This window comes from Pseudophryne corroboree, chromosome 6 (genome assembly GCF_028390025.1).
Source record: "Pseudophryne corroboree isolate aPseCor3 chromosome 6, aPseCor3.hap2, whole genome shotgun sequence".
NCBI lineage: Eukaryota > Metazoa > Chordata > Amphibia > Anura > Myobatrachidae > Pseudophryne > Pseudophryne corroboree.
In genome coordinates, this window is record NC_086449.1 from 290,975,718 (window position 1) to 290,991,554 (window position 15,837).

General features: G+C 47.2%; 1 long non-coding RNA gene across 1 annotated transcript in view; it reads left to right on the forward strand.

Annotated features, from left to right (window-relative positions):
* Window positions 1-7,774: 7,774 nt before the first annotated feature.
* Window positions 7,775-15,837, forward strand: part of LOC134935203 (uncharacterized) — an 80,808-nt gene continuing 72,745 nt past the window's right edge. The window contains exon 1 of the long non-coding RNA XR_010179982.1: window positions 7,775-7,858. This is a non-coding gene — a long non-coding RNA (uncharacterized LOC134935203). The remainder of the gene's footprint in view (window positions 7,859-15,837) is intronic.

Genomic DNA, 15,837 nt, shown 5'->3' on the forward strand with positions numbered 1-15,837 from the left:
ACCAGATTAATTTACCTAACTCCCCTATCAAATTCACTTATTAAATCAGTCACAATACCATTAATTATTTAGATGTAACCATAGAGATTATAGATAACCAGCTTCACACCAGACTGTTTTCAAAACCCACCGATCGCAACACTTTGCTCCACCACAGTAGTTGCCATCCTCCTGCATTGATACGAGGATTGCCAAGGTCCCAAATGCTTAGGGCAGCCCGCATTTCCAGCGACAAAACTACCCTGGCTACTGCACTTGATCAGATGATTCATAAGTTTGCCAATAGGGGCTATAAACTCCGCGAATTAATGAAAACCAGGGATGAAGTCCTGCAAATCCCCAGAGAAGAGCTATTGTATAGCGTGCCTCAAAAACGACTAGGATCACGAATTCCATTTGTGACGCAATATATCACTGCTAGCTGTTATGCACACCAGTGCCTGCAGGAAAGTACTGGTGTCAGAACTGTTATGCACTCCAGTGTCTGCAGGAATGTACTGGTGTTTGAACTGTTATGCAAAACAGATGGACTCACAGACAAACTGGGGGATATGACATAATGTACACAGAAGGTGATATGGTAACAAAATACACACAAAGTGAACAGAGAAGCCCAGAGGCTAAGGAACTGGGTATCTCCCTTGTATTAGAACTGCTCAGATGGAAAAGCAAGATGTTGTGTTTTAATACGTAGAGAACCCGAAATGCGGTTGCTAAGGGCAACAGCAAAACCCTAAAGGGTTACCAACGGGTGTGGCAGTAAACTCCTTGGTCAGAGATGGAATGATAGACACAAGGAGAATCTCCACAATCCTAATTCTCACTTGCAGTGCACAGGTTTTAGCTTACTGCCACTAAACTGACCCCTGACACCTAGCACAGTGAGACAGGATTAGACAGGCAAGTCTTAGAATACAGCCGCAAACTTGCTAAGTTCACAGAGTAGTAACAGAACCCCAGCAAGCTAAACGACTGACTCCAGTCTTACTGCTAGGTCTGGATTGGCAGAGTGTAATACCAAATCCCCAGGCCTATTTGCAGTAAGCAACAAACAAATACAAAGCTACACAGTACTGGCTAACTTTCATGAACTGACTAACCAACAAAGATTCAGCAGCATCTGCTTACCCTGAAAAGAGGCCTTATAAAGCAGGTGCTGTCCACGCCCCACTCAGACCTCACAGACTGTGAGCACAAAAACCAGCACCGGATCCCCTGCCGTGCACAGAGCCTATAACCACTGCACAGCAAAAGACCCGAACCGGAGTATCAGCTGCGCTCAGGTTACTCCACTAGCACTTGTCTCCCGGTTGCCATGACGACGTGGCTGCACAGGGCAGGAGACCCTAACAGTACCCCCCCTCTGACGAGGGGTCAAAGAACCCCTACCACCGGGTTTATCGGGGAACTGCGAGAAGAAAGAGCGTATCAGTCTGGGGGCATGAAGATCACAACTGCGCACCCACGACCGCTCCTCCGGGCCATACCCCTTCCAGTGCACCAAAAATGACAGCCGACCCCGAACCACCTTGGAGTCAAGAATCCTTTCAACAACAAACTCCCTCTGGCCACGTATCAGAAGAGGGGAAGGTCTTCCACTGAAAGAAGGATTACTAATCGCCCGTTTTAAAAGGGAACAATGAAATGTTTTATTGATACCCAAAGAACGGGGCAGATCTAACTGAAATGCCACCGGATTGATAACCCTGGTGATCTTATAAGGGCCGATGAACCGGGGCCCTAACTTATGAGATGGCTGTCTCAACTTCAAATTCTTGGTAGACAACCAGACGAAGTCTCCTAATTTGAAGCTGCAGGGTCTTTTCCGCTTATCAAAAACCCTTTTGGTCACTAATGACACAGACACAAGGGCTTTCTTCACTTTCCGCCAAATACCTCTAAGGACCGAAACCACAGAGGAACCACCAGGCGTGGAGTCCAGGGGGTCAAAAGAATTGGCCTTAGGATGATGCCCATACACACAAAGGAAGGGAGAGATCCCTGTAGCAGAGTGAGCCGCGTTGTTATAGGCAAACTCCGCCATGGACAGATGAGCAACCCAGTCAGTCTGACACTTGGAGACATAACACCTGAGGAACTGCTCCAAGGACTGGTTCACCCTTTCAGTCTGCCCATTAGACTGCGGATGGTAGCCTGATGACAAGCTGACAGAAATCTGGAGATCGGAACAAAATTCCCTCCAGAATTTGGCCACAAACTGGGATCCGCGGTCAGAGACCACATCAAGTGGCAACCCGTGGAGACGCACAACATGCAGCATAAATAATTCAGACAGGCGTCTGGCTGATGGCAGCCCAACCAGTGGAACGAAGTGCGCCATCTTCTAAAACCTGTCAACGACAACCCAGATGGCTGTCATCCCCGAGGATTTGGGCAAGTCCACCACAAAATCCATTGAAATGTGGGTCCATGGCTTAGATGGGATAGAGAGTGGATGTAATGGGCCAACAGGAACCCCTCTAGGAGTCTTATTTCGGGCACAGATGTCACATGCCCGAACCCACTGATCCACATCCTTAGCCACCGAGGGCCACCACACCGCCCTAGATAGCAACTCCCGAGTTCTGGCAATACCCGGGTGACCTGCCGACTTCTTGGCATGGAATTCCAGGAACACTCGCTGTCTTAACCTAGGAGGCACAAACAAAAGACCTACCGGAAGGTCTGGAGGAGCCTGCTCCTGTGCTCTAAGGACTAATGATAAGAGGTCCTGGGTAATGCCCACTTTAATACATGATGGGGAAACAATGGGCAACGGCTCCTCGGTGGTCTCCTGGATTGGAGCAAAACTCCGCGAGAGCGCATCAGCCTTGATGTTTTTTGACCCAGGGCGATATGTTATCAAAAAATTAAAGCGAGCAAAAAACAAAGCCCATCGTGCCTGCCTGGCATTGAGACGCTTCGCTGACTCTAAATATGCCAGATTCTTATGGTCAGTGAGAATTGAGACCACAAACTTAGCCCCCTCAAGCCAGTGTCTCCACTCCTCGAGTGCATCCTTAATAGCCAACAATTCCCGGTTACCCACGTCATAATTCATCTCGGCAGGCGAAAATTTACGGGAAAAGTAAGCACAGGGATGAAGGCGATTATCAGACACTCCCATCTGAGAAAGCACTGCCCCAATACCCATCTCAGAGGCATCCACCTCCACCACAAAAGGACGCTCTGGATCTGGGTGTCGCAGCACCTTGGCCGAAACAAATGCCCTTTTGAGACGGGCAAAAGCCGCTTTAGCCTCACAAGACCAGTGAGCAACATCCGCCCCTTTCTTAGTGAGTGCCACCAAGGGCGCCACTATAGACGAAAATCCAGCGATAAATCGTCTATAAAAATTCGCAAAGCCCAGGAAACGCTGAAGCGCCTTCAAACTAGTGGGCTGCACCCAATCCAGGACTGCCTGTACCTTGGAACCCTCCATTTGGAAACCTTCTGGGGAGATAATATATCCTAGAAATGCGATTTGCTGAACTTCAAATTCGCACTTCTCCAGCTTCGCCCCAAGCCGGTGGTCTCTGAGTTTCTGGAGGACTAAGCGTACATGCTTCCGATGTTCCTCCAGGGAATGGGAGAAGATTAGGATGTCATCTAAGTATACAACTAAGAATCTATCCAAATATTCCCTGAGCACATCATTCATGAAATCCTGGAAGACTGCCGGGGCATTACAGAGCCCAAAAGGCATCACCAAATATTCATAATGCCCTGAGTGGGTATTAAAGGCAGTCTTCCATTCATCCCCCTCTCTTATTCGGATTAGATTGTACGCACCGCGTAGGTCAATCTTAGAAAAAATGGTGGCAGTACGAAGCTGGTCAAACAAGACCAAAATGAGAGGCAGTGGGTATGAGTTTTTAATCGTGATACGGTTCAATTCCCTGAAGTCGATGCAGGGTCGCAACGAACCGTCCTTTTTACCCACGAAGAAGAACCCCGACCCAACTGGAGACTGTGAAGGTCTGATAAATCCCTTAGCCAAGTTCTCCTGAATGTACTCTGCCATAGCCTGAGTCTCAGGACGTGACAGGGAGTACAACCTGCTCTTGGGAAGCTTAGCATTTGGCAACAAATCAATGGCACAGTCATAGGGGCGATGGGGAGGTAGTACCTCTGCAACTTTTTTGGAGAACACATCCGCAAAATCTGCATAACACCCTGGCAATCCTGGCAAACTTAGCTGCGAGAGCCTGACTGGAAGGCTCAAGCAACTCCTGAAACAATCAGTACCCCAACTAAGAATCTCCCCAGAGACCCAGTCAAATTGAGGATTGTGGGCCCTTAACCAGGGTAACCCCAACACCAATGGGGCAAAAGTACAGACAGTCACATAAAAGGACAATTTTTCAGAGTGTGTGGCTCCAATAAACAAAGAAATCTGGCTAGTGCAAGAGGTAATTTTACCTTGGGATAATGGTTCCCCGTTTAACCCACAAATCTCAATTTCCGATGCCAAGGGTACTAAGGGAACAGAGTGTTTCAGGGCGAATTGGCGGTCCATAAAAACCCCGTCGGCCCCACTGTCCACAAAGGCCTCAGTCTTGACAGTTTGACCGAGGATCTTCAAGGTCACCAGAATGATAAAAGTCTTCTTGGGAAATTCTGACTTCTGGCCTGACAGGATATTTCCCATCACCCTCAGGCCCTGAAGTTTTCCGGCTTTTCTGGGCATGATACTACCACATGACCTTTATTCCCACAGTACAAACACAACCCCTGCTGTCTCCTCCGCGTCTTCTCACGCGAGGAGAGGCGGGTAGCCCCAATCTGCATAGGCTCCTCAGAAAATTCCTCAGAGTCTGAGGTTCCCTTGGGAAGGAAGGAAATCTCAGTCTCCCTTTCAAGCCTACGCTCTCTCAGCCGTCTATCCACCCGGATGGATAACTGCATGAGCTGATCCAAGCTATCAGGCAAGGGATATTGTACCAGTTGGTCCTTTATCTGGTTAGAAAGACCTCTTCGGTACTGGTGTCTCAGGGCTGGGTCATTCCACTGGGTATCATGGGCCAACCTCAGAAACTCCGTACAGTAAACCTCAACTGGCCTTCGCCCTTGCTTAAGGATCGAAATCTGAGCCTCGGCTGAGGCCGTCTTGTCAGGGTCATCATACAACATGCCCAGTGCCGTAAAAAAAACATCAACACTTTTAAGCGACGGACAGTCAGGCTGCAACCCATATGCCCAGACCTGTGGGTCTCCTTGTAGCAAGGAAATCACTATGCCCACCCGCTGAATCTCCGACCCAGAAGACTGAGGCCTAAGCCGGAAGTATAGCTTGCAGCTCTCCTTGAAACAAAAGAACTGCGAGCGATCTCCAGAAAAACGATCCGGGAGATTTACTTTCGGCTCCTTAACCCCTGCAGGTGCTGCTGCTGCGGGAGCTCCGCCAGCAGCCTGGGAGGTGTGCATTTTAATGGACAAATCATTAAATTGTCGAGTCAGGACCTGCACCTGATCGACCACCTGTTGCAACGTATTTTGAGGGGTATGCTCCATATTCCCACAAAATTTCAACAGGAGTATTAGGCTGCTGAATATGTTATGCACACCAGTGCCTGCAGGAAAGTACTGGTGTCAGAACTGTTATGCACTCCAGTGTCTGCAGGAATGTACTGGTGTTTGAACTGTTATGCAAAACAGATGGACTCACAGACAAACTGGGGGATATGACATAATGTACACAGAAGGTGATATGGTAACAAAATACACACAAAGTGAACAGAGAAGCCCAGAGGCTAAGGAACTGGGTATCTCCCTTGTATTAGAACTGCTCAGATGGAAAAGCAAGATGTTGTGTTTTAATACGTAGAGAACCCGAAATGCGGTTGCTAAGGGCAACAGCAAAACCCTAAAGGGTTACCAACGGGTGTGGCAGTAAACTCCTTGGTCAGAGATGGAATGATAGACACAAGGAGAATCTCCACAATCCTAATTCTCACTTGCAGTGCACAGGTTTTAGCTTACTGCCACTAAACTGACCCCTGACACCTAGCACAGTGAGACAGGATTAGACAGGCAAGTCTTAGAATACAGCCGCAAACTTGCTAAGTTCACAGAGTAGTAACAGAACCCCAGCAAGCTAAACGACTGACTCCAGTCTTACTGCTAGGTCTGGATTGGCAGAGTGTAATACCAAATCCCCAGGCCTATTTGCAGTAAGCAACAAACAAATACAAAGCTACACAGTACTGGCTAACTTTCATGAACTGACTAACCAACAAAGATTCAGCAGCATCTGCTTACCCTGAAAAGAGGCCTTATAAAGCAGGTGCTGTCCACGCCCCACTCAGACCTCACAGACTGTGAGCACAAAAACCAGCACCGGATCCCCTGCCGTGCACAGAGCCTATAACCACTGCACAGCAAAAGACCCGAACCGGAGTATCAGCTGCGCTCAGGTTACTCCACTAGCACTTGTCTCCCGGTTGCCATGACGACGTGGCAGCACAGGGCAGGAGACCCTAACACTAGCAGGGTCATCCCACGTGCCACAAAAGGATTGTGGCCTATTGTCTCAGGTGACAAGGACCTCCTTTGCTTCAAGAATACCACACTGATGCCTAGCTATAAAAGAGGACCTAACATCAGAGACATTCTTATTAAAACCAACATGGTCCCAAAGAATCCAGCTAATGCTTCGCATACACAGTTGGAAAAAACCTGGATGCTACAAGTGTGCATCCTGTACTACATGTAAATATTTAGAAACTGGTCATGAATTCCATAATCCACACACAGGTCATAAATACAAAATCCGCCATGTGCTCACATGCACCACGTCATACATTGTTTATATTATCATTTGCCCATGTGGCATGCTTTATGTAGGACAAACCATCAGAAACCTACGAGACAGAATGGCGCTTCATCGATCTGCTATAAAAGCATCTCTGGATGGCAAACCAGTCGACCAACCAGTGGCACGCCATTTCAAATTATGTGGCCACCCGCTATCTAGCCTTAGATATAAAATAATTGACCATATTCCAGCACCCCTGAGAGGTGGTGACCGACAACGGGCCCTATCCAAGTGTGAAGCTAAATGGATCTTTCTACTGGATGCATTGTCCCCTAAAGGACTAAATGAAAAATTCACCTGGAATGTCTTCTTATAACAGAGACAGCATATTATGCTACAGTCAATATTTTTATAACCCACAGATTAGAGGTTCCTGTTTTAATTTTGTTCCCTTTCCCCCCCCCAACCTTTCCCCCCCTTTATCTTCAACTCCCCCCCCCCCCTTTTTCTTCCCCCCCCATTTCCGTTCCTTTTCGGTCACCTTCCTTTGTTCTTTCAAACCACCTCCTCACTACCCCACCCCTCCACATTCCCCACCCCCCTCCCGTAATCCTGGCCCTGCGATCAATAACCGTAAGGGCTTAGTGTTTAATGGTCAATATGGTTTTAATGATCACCATGTATATCGCAATTTGCATGTATTTAATATCAAATGCTATTATGGTTTAATGATTACCTTATATACAAAATGTTGTGTAACAATATGCCTTCTTTATGTTAACACCAAGTCATCCACGATTGCACACTATTGTTTCAGTGCAGCTGCTGTTAATAACTTTTTAATCTCTTTTTTTAATTCTTTTCACATTTGCCACGCTTCACTCTATAGCACTACCTCTGCTGGGCATGGCATGTAAACACATGCCTCTATTCACTGTGTTTGTTTCTATCACAGACAGGCTTTCCCGGCGCCTGCCACAGTTTGTGTACGTTGCTTAGCAACGCAACACGTCACAGGGGAGCCGCTCACGTGACCCTCCCGGAAGTCCCAGACACAGACGCCGGGAACACCTCTCTCCTGTACTCCACGCTACTTAACAGGTGAGTGTTTCTTTCGTTGGTTTGGTTCTTTTTCTTCCTCACAGCACTAGGGTTACTTACTTACCTGATGAAAAGGCTGCCATGCCTTGAAACGTCGTAAGATACCTGTTTTTTGTTTTTGTTTTGCTTTGATTGACACGATGCTATTTTGATGTCACTTTGTTTTAAATACAAATAACCTTTTTGCATAAGTCCATGGAGTGCCGCCTTATTTCCTTCGCTGCAAACACCTGAGCCACAGGTGGGGAAGGATACCTCCTCTATATATATATATATATATATGTATATATATATATGTGTGTGTGTGTGTATTTTATGTAATGTGTGTGTATATACAGTATATACACACATATAAATGAATTGCAGCAATTTGAAGTTCGGTGCGGTATTACTTGTAGGACGTGGGGAGGGTTATGCCGCTTTCAGACATGTGACCCAGGAATTTGCCGGGTCACATACACATCTGTATGTGTGCTTGTGTGTCACTGTGTGTATATATGTGTGACTCTATATATGTATGTATGTATACAGGTGTCTGGCTATATGTATATATGTGAGTGAGTGAGTGTATGTATGTATGTATGTATGTATGTATGCCTACCACCTTCACTGGCAGGGAATTCCAGATCCTTATTGCCCTAACAGTGAAGAACCCTTTCCTACGTTGAGTATGGAATTTTCTCTCCTCTAGCCTCAGCGAGTGACCTCGCGTCTTATAAAGAGTTCTTTCTCTGACGTCTTAAGTGGATGCTGGGACTCCGTAAGGACCATGGGGAATAGCGGCTCCGCAGGAGACTGGGCACAACTAAAAGAAAGCTTTTGGTCTAACTGGTGTGCACTGGCTCCTCCCTCTATGACCCTCCTCCAGACCTCAGTTAGAATCTTGTGCCCGGCTGAGCTGGATGCACACTTGGGGCTCTCCTGAGCTCCTAGAAAAGAAAGTATATTTTAGGTTTTTTATTTTCAGTGAGATCTGCTGGCAACAGACTCACTGCTACGAGGGACTAAGGGGAGAAGAAGCGAACCTACCTGCTTGCAGCTAGCTTGGGCTTCTTAGGCTACTGGACACCATTAGCTCCAGAGGGATCGAACACAGGGCCCGACCTCGATCGTCCGGTCCCGGAGCCGCGCCGCCGTCCCCCTTACAGAGCCAGAAGCATGAAGATGGTCCGGAAAATCGGCGGCAGGAGACTTCGGTCTTCAACAAGGTAGCGCACAGCACTGCAGCTGTGCGCCATTGCTCCTCATGCACACCTCACACTCCGGTCACTGATGGGTGCAGGGCGCTGGGGGGGGGCGCCCTGAGCAGCAATATAAATACCTTGGCTGGCAAATAATCACAATATATAGTCCCAGAGGCTATATATGTGAAAAATACCCCTGCCAGAATCCATAAAAAAGCGGGAGAAAGTCCGCCGAAAAAGGGGCGGGGCTATCTCCCTCAGCACACTGGCGCCATTTTTCCCTCACAGCTCCGCTGGAAGGATCGCTCCCAGGCTCTCCCCTGCAGTTTCAAGCTACAAAGGGTAAAAAAGAGAGGGGGGGCACTAAATTTAGGCGCAGATATATATATATAAGCAGCTATAAGGGAAAATCACTCAATTATAGTGTGTATCCCTGTGTTATATAGCGCTCTGGTGTGTGCTGGCATACTCTCTCTCTGTCTCCCCAAAGGGCTTTGTGTGGTCCTGTCCTCTGTCAGAGCATTCCCTGTGTGTGTGCGGTGTGTCGGTACGGCTGTGTCGACATGTTTGATGAGGAGGCTTATGTGGAGGCAGAGCAGATGCCGATAAATGTGATGTCACCCCCTGCGGGGCCGACACCTGAGTGGATGGTTATGTGGAAGGAATTACGTGACAGTGTCGACTCCTTACATAAAAGGTTTGACGACATACCAAATATGGGACAGCCGGCTTCTCAGCCTGTGCCTGCCCAGGCGTCTCAAAAGCCATCAGGGGCTCTAAAACGCCCGCTACCTCAGATGGCAGACACAGATGTCGACACGGATACTGACTCCAGTGTCGACGACGATGAGACTAATGTAACTTCCAATAGGGCCACACGTTACATGATTGAGGCTATGAAAAATGTGTTGCACATTTCTGATGTTACCCCAGGTACCACAAAAAAGGGTATTATGTTTGGAGAGAAAAAACTACCAGTAGTTTTTCCTCCATCTGAGGAATTAAATGAAGTGTGTGAAGAAGCGTGGGCTTCCCCCGATAAGAAACTGGTAATTTCTAAAAGGTTACTAATGACGTACCCTTTCCCGCCAGAGGATAGGTCACGTTGGGAAACATCCCCTAGGGTAGGGTGGATAAAGCGCTCACACGCTTGTCAAAGAAGGTGGCACTACCGTCTCCGGATACGGCCGCCCTAAAGGAGCCTGCTGATAGAAAGCAGGAGGCTATCCTGAAGTCTGTATATACACACACAGGTATTATACTGAGACCAGCTATTGCTTCAGCATGGATGTGCAGTGTTGCAGCTGCGTGGTCAGATTCCCTGTCGGAAAATATTGATACCCTAGACAGGGACACTATATTGCTAACAGTAGAGCATATTAAAGACGCAGTCTTATACATGAGAGATGCACAGAGGGATATTTGCGGGCTGGCATCTAAAATAAGTGCAATGTCCATTTCTGCCAGGAGAGGGTTATGGACTCGGCAGTGGACAGGTGATGCAGATTCTGAAAGGCACATGGAAGTTTTGCTTTATAAGGGTGAGGAGTTGTTCGGGGATGGTCTCTCGGACCTCGTTTCCACAGCAACAGCTGGGAAGTCAGCATTTTTACCCCATGTTCCCTCACAGCCAAAGAAAGCACCGTATTATCAGGTACAGTCCTTTCGGCCCCATAAGGGCAAGCGGGTTAAAGGCGCGTCCTTTCTGCCCAGAGGCAGAGGTAGAAGGAAAAATCTGCAGCATACAGCCAGTTCCCAGGAGCAAAAGTCCTCCCCCGCTTCCTCCAAGTCCACCGCATGACGCTGGGGCTCCACAGGCGGAGCCAGGTACGGTGGGGGCCCATCTCAAAAACTTCAGCAATCAGTGGGCTCGCTCACGGGTGGATCCCTGGATCCTTCAAGTAGTATCTCAGGGGTACAAGCTGGAATTCGAGACGTCTCCCCCCCGCCGTTTCCTCAAATCTGCCTTGCCAACAACTCCCTCAGGCAGGGAGGCAGTGCTAGAGGCAATTCACAAGCTGTATTCCCAGCAGGTGATAGTCAAGGTGCCCCTACTTCAACAAGGACGGGGTTACTATTCCACAATGTTTGTGGTACCGAAACCGGACGGTTCGGTGAAACCCATTTTAAATTTGAAATCCTTGAACACATATATAAAAAAATTCAAGTTCAAGAGGGAATCGCTCAGGGCGGTTATTGCAAGCCTGGACGAGGGGGATTACATGGAATCACTGGACATCAAGGATGCTTACCTGCATGTCCCCATTTACCATCCTCACCAGGAGTACCTCAGATTTGTGGTACAGGATTGTCATTACCAATTCCAGACGTTGCCGTTTGGTCTATCCACGGCTCCGAGGGTATTTACCAAGGTAATGGCCGAAATGATGATACTCCTTCGAAAAAAGGGAGTTTTAATTATCCTGTACTTGGACGATCTCCTGATAAAGGCGAGGTCCAGGGAGCAGTTGTTGGTCGGGGTAGCACTATCTCGGGAGGTGCTACAACAGCACGGCTGGATTCTAAATATTCCAAAGTCACAGCTGGTCCCTACGACACGTCTACTGTTCCTGGGGATGGTTCTGGACACAGAACAGAAAAAAGTGTTTCTCCCGGAGGAGAAGGCCAAGGAGCTGTCATCTCTAGTCAGAGGCCTCCTAAAACCAAAACGGGTGTCGGTGCATCACTGCACACGAGTCCTGGGAAAAATGGTAGCTTCCTACGAAGCAATTCCATTCGGCAGGTTCCATGCAAGAACCTTTCAGTGGGACCTGTTGGACAAGTGGTCCGGATCGCATCTTCAGATGCATCGGCTGATAACCCTGTCTCCAAGGACCAGGGTGTCTCTGCTGTGGTGGCTGCAGAGTGCTCATCTTCAAGAGGGCCGCAGATTCGGCATACAGGACTGGGTCCTGGTGACCACGGATGCCAGCCTTCGAGGCTGGGGGGCAGTCACACAGGGAAGAAACTTCCAAGGACTATGGTCAAGTCAGGAGACTTCCCTACACATAAATATTCTGGAACTGAGGGCCATTTTCAATGCCCTAAGTCAGGCAAAACCCCTGCTTCAAAACCAGCCGGTACTGATCCAGTCAGACAACATCACAGCAGTCGCCCATGTAAACCGACAGGGCGGCACAAAAAGCAGGACGGCGATGGCAGAAGCCACAAGGATTATCCGATGGGCGGAAAATCACGTGTTAGCACTGTCAGCAGTGTTCATTCCGGGAGTGGACAACTGGGAAGCAGACTTCCTCAGCAGGCACGACCTCCACCCGGGAGAGTGGGGACTTCATCCAGAAGTCTTCCAACTGATTGTAAACCGTTGGGAAAGACCACAGGTGGACATGATGGCGTCCCGCCTAAACAAAAAGCTAGAAAGATAATGCGCCAGGTCAAGAGACCCTCAGGCGATAGCTGTGGATGCTCTAGTGACACCGTGGGTGTACCGGTCGGTTTATGTGTTCCCTCCTCTTCCTCTCATACCATAGGTACTGAGGATAATAAGGAGAAGAGGAGTAAGAACTATACTCATTGTTCCGGATTGGCCAAGAAGAGCTTGGTACCCAGAACTTCAAGAAATGATCTCAGAGGACCCATGGCCTCTGCCGCTCAGACAGGACCTGCTGCAGCAGGGGCCCTGTCTGTTCCAAGACTTACCGCGGCTGCGTTTGACGGCATGGCGGTTGAACACCGGATCCTGAAGGAAAAGGGCATTCCGGAGGAAGTCATTCCTACGCTGATTAAAGCTAGGAAAGAAGTGACCGCAAACCATTATCACCGCATTTGGCGAAAATATGTTGCGTGGTGTGAGGCCAGGAAGGCCCCAACGGAGGAATTTCAGCTGGGCCGTTTTCTGCACTTCCTACAGTCAGGGGTGACTATGGGCCTAAAATTGGGTTCCATTAAGGTCCAGATTTCGACTCTATCGATTTTCTTCCAGAGAGAACTGGCTTCACTACCTGAAGTTCAGACTTTTGTTAAGGGAGTGCTGCATATTCAGCCCCCTTTTGTGCCTCCAGTGGCACCTTGGGATCTCAACGTGGTGTTGGATTTCCTAAAGTCACATTGGTTTTAGAGATGAGCGGGTTCGGTTCCTCTGAATCCGAACCCGCCCGAACTTCAGGTTTTTTACACGGGTCCGAGCAGGCTCGGATCTTCCCGCCTTGCTCGGCTCTCCCGAGCGCGCCCGAACGTCATCATCACGCTGTCGGATTCTCGCGAGGCTCGGATTCTATCGCGAGACTCGGATTCTATATAAGGAGCCGCGCGTCGCCGCCATTTTCACATGTGCATTGAGAGTCATAGGGAGAGGACGTGGCTGGCGTCCTCTCCGTTTAGAGAAGAGAGAGACACAGTATTTTCGGGGAGCATTATTAGGAGGAGTACTACTGTATACTACTATACTACTTGCTGAAGTGATATTTATAGATTAGATAGTGTGACTGTAAGTGTATTATCTGACTTGTGGTGGAGACACTGACAGTGGGGAGCAGTTAGAGTCTGAGAGCAGGACTCAGGAGTACATATAACGTACAGTGCACACTTTTGCTGCCAGAGTCAGTGCCACACTGCCATTGTTGTGACCACACTGACCACCAGTATAATAATATATTTTGTGATTGTCTGCTTAGGCCTCGGAGTACTAGTTGCAAGTTGCAACGTGACCTGTCCTGAAGTGACCACCAGTTTAATAATCAATCACCACCAGTTTAATATATATATATATATATATATAATTGTATATAATATATATATATATATATATATATATATAATATTGTATACCACCTACCCGTTGTTTTTTTTTTTTTCATTCTTCTTTATACATACTACTATAGTAGCTTACTGTAGCAGTCTGCGGTGCTGTGCTGACCTGACAGTGTCCAGCAGGTCCGTCATCAGTCATTACATAATAAATATATATAGTACCTGTCCGGCTGCAGTACTAGTGATATTATATTGATTTCATCTCATTATCAATAATTTATCATCCAGTCTAGACTCTATATTAGCAGCAGACACAGTACGTTAGTCCACGGCTGTAGCTACCTCTGTGTCTGCACTCGGCAGTCCATCCATAATTGTATACCACCTACCCGTGGTTTTTTTTTTTTCTTTCTTCTTTGTACATACTACTATAGAGTATAGTAGCTTACTGTAGCAGTCTGCGGTGCTGCTGAGCTGACAGTGTCCAGCAGGTCCGTCATCAGTCATCATTACCTAATAAATATATTATCTACCTGTCCGGCTGCAGTACTAGTGATATTATATATACATACATATATATATTGATTTCATCTCATTATCAATCATCCAGTCTATATTAGCAGCAGACACAGTACGTTAGTCCACGGCTGTAGCTACCTCTGTGTCGGCACTCAGCAGTCCATCCATAATTGTATACCACCTACCCGTGTTTTTTTTTTTCCTTTCTTCTTTGTACATACTACTATAGTATAGTAGCTTACTGTAGCAGTCTGCGGTGCTGCTGAGCTGACAGTGTCCAGCAGGTCCGTCATCAGTCATCATTACCTAATAAATATATTATCTACCTGTCCGGCTGCAGTACTAGTGATATTATATATACATACATATATATATTGATTTCATCTCATTATCAATCATCCAGTCTATATTAGCAGCAGACACAGTACGTTAGTCCACGGCTGTAGCTACCTCTGTGTCGGCACTCGGCAGTCCATCCATAATTGTATACCACCTACCCGTGGGTTTTTTTTTCTTTCTTCTTTGTACATACTACTATAGAGTATAGTAGCTTACTGTAGCAGTCTGCGGTGCTGCTGAGCTGACAGTGTCCAGCAGGTCCGTCATCAGTCATCATTACCTAATAAATATATTATCTACCTGTCCGGCTGCAGTACTAGTGATATTATATATACATACATATATATATTGATTTCATCTCATTATCAATCATCCAGTCTATATTAGCAGCAGACACAGTACGTTAGTCCACGGCTGTAGCTACCTCTGTGTCGGCACTCGGCAGTCCATCCATAATTGTATACCACCTACCCGTGGGTTTTTTTTTTCTTTCTTCTTTGTACATACTACTATAGAGTATAGTAGCTTACTGTAGCAGTCTGCGGTGCTGCTGAGCTGACAGTGTCCAGCAGGTCCGTCATCAGTCATCATTACCTAATAAATATATTATCTACCTGTCCGGCTGCAGTACTAGTGATATTATATATACATACATATATATATTGATTTCATCTCATTATCAATCATCCAGTCTATATTAGCAGCAGACACAGTACGTTAGTCCACGGCTGTAGCTACCTCTGTGTCGGCACTCGGCAGTCCATCCATAATTGTATACCACCTACCCGTGGGTTTTTTTTTTCTTTCTTCTTTGTACATACTACTATAGAGTATAGTAGCTTACTGTAGCAGTCTGCGGTGCTGCTGAGCTGACAGTGTCCAGCAGGTCCGTCATCAGTCATCATTACCTAATAAATATATTATCTACCTGTCCGGCTGCAGTACTAGTGATATTATATATACATACATATATATATTGATTTCATCTCATTATCAATCATCCAGTCTATATTAGCAGCAGACACAGTATGTTAGTCCACGACTGTAGCTACCTCTGTGTCGGCACTCGGCAGTCCATCCATAATTGTATACCACCTACCCGTGGGGTTTTTTTTTCTTTCTTCTTTGTACATACTACTATAGAGTATAGTAGCTTACTGTAGCAGTCTGCGGTGCTGCTGAGCTGACAGTGTCCAGCAGGTCCGTCATCAGTCATCATTACCTAAT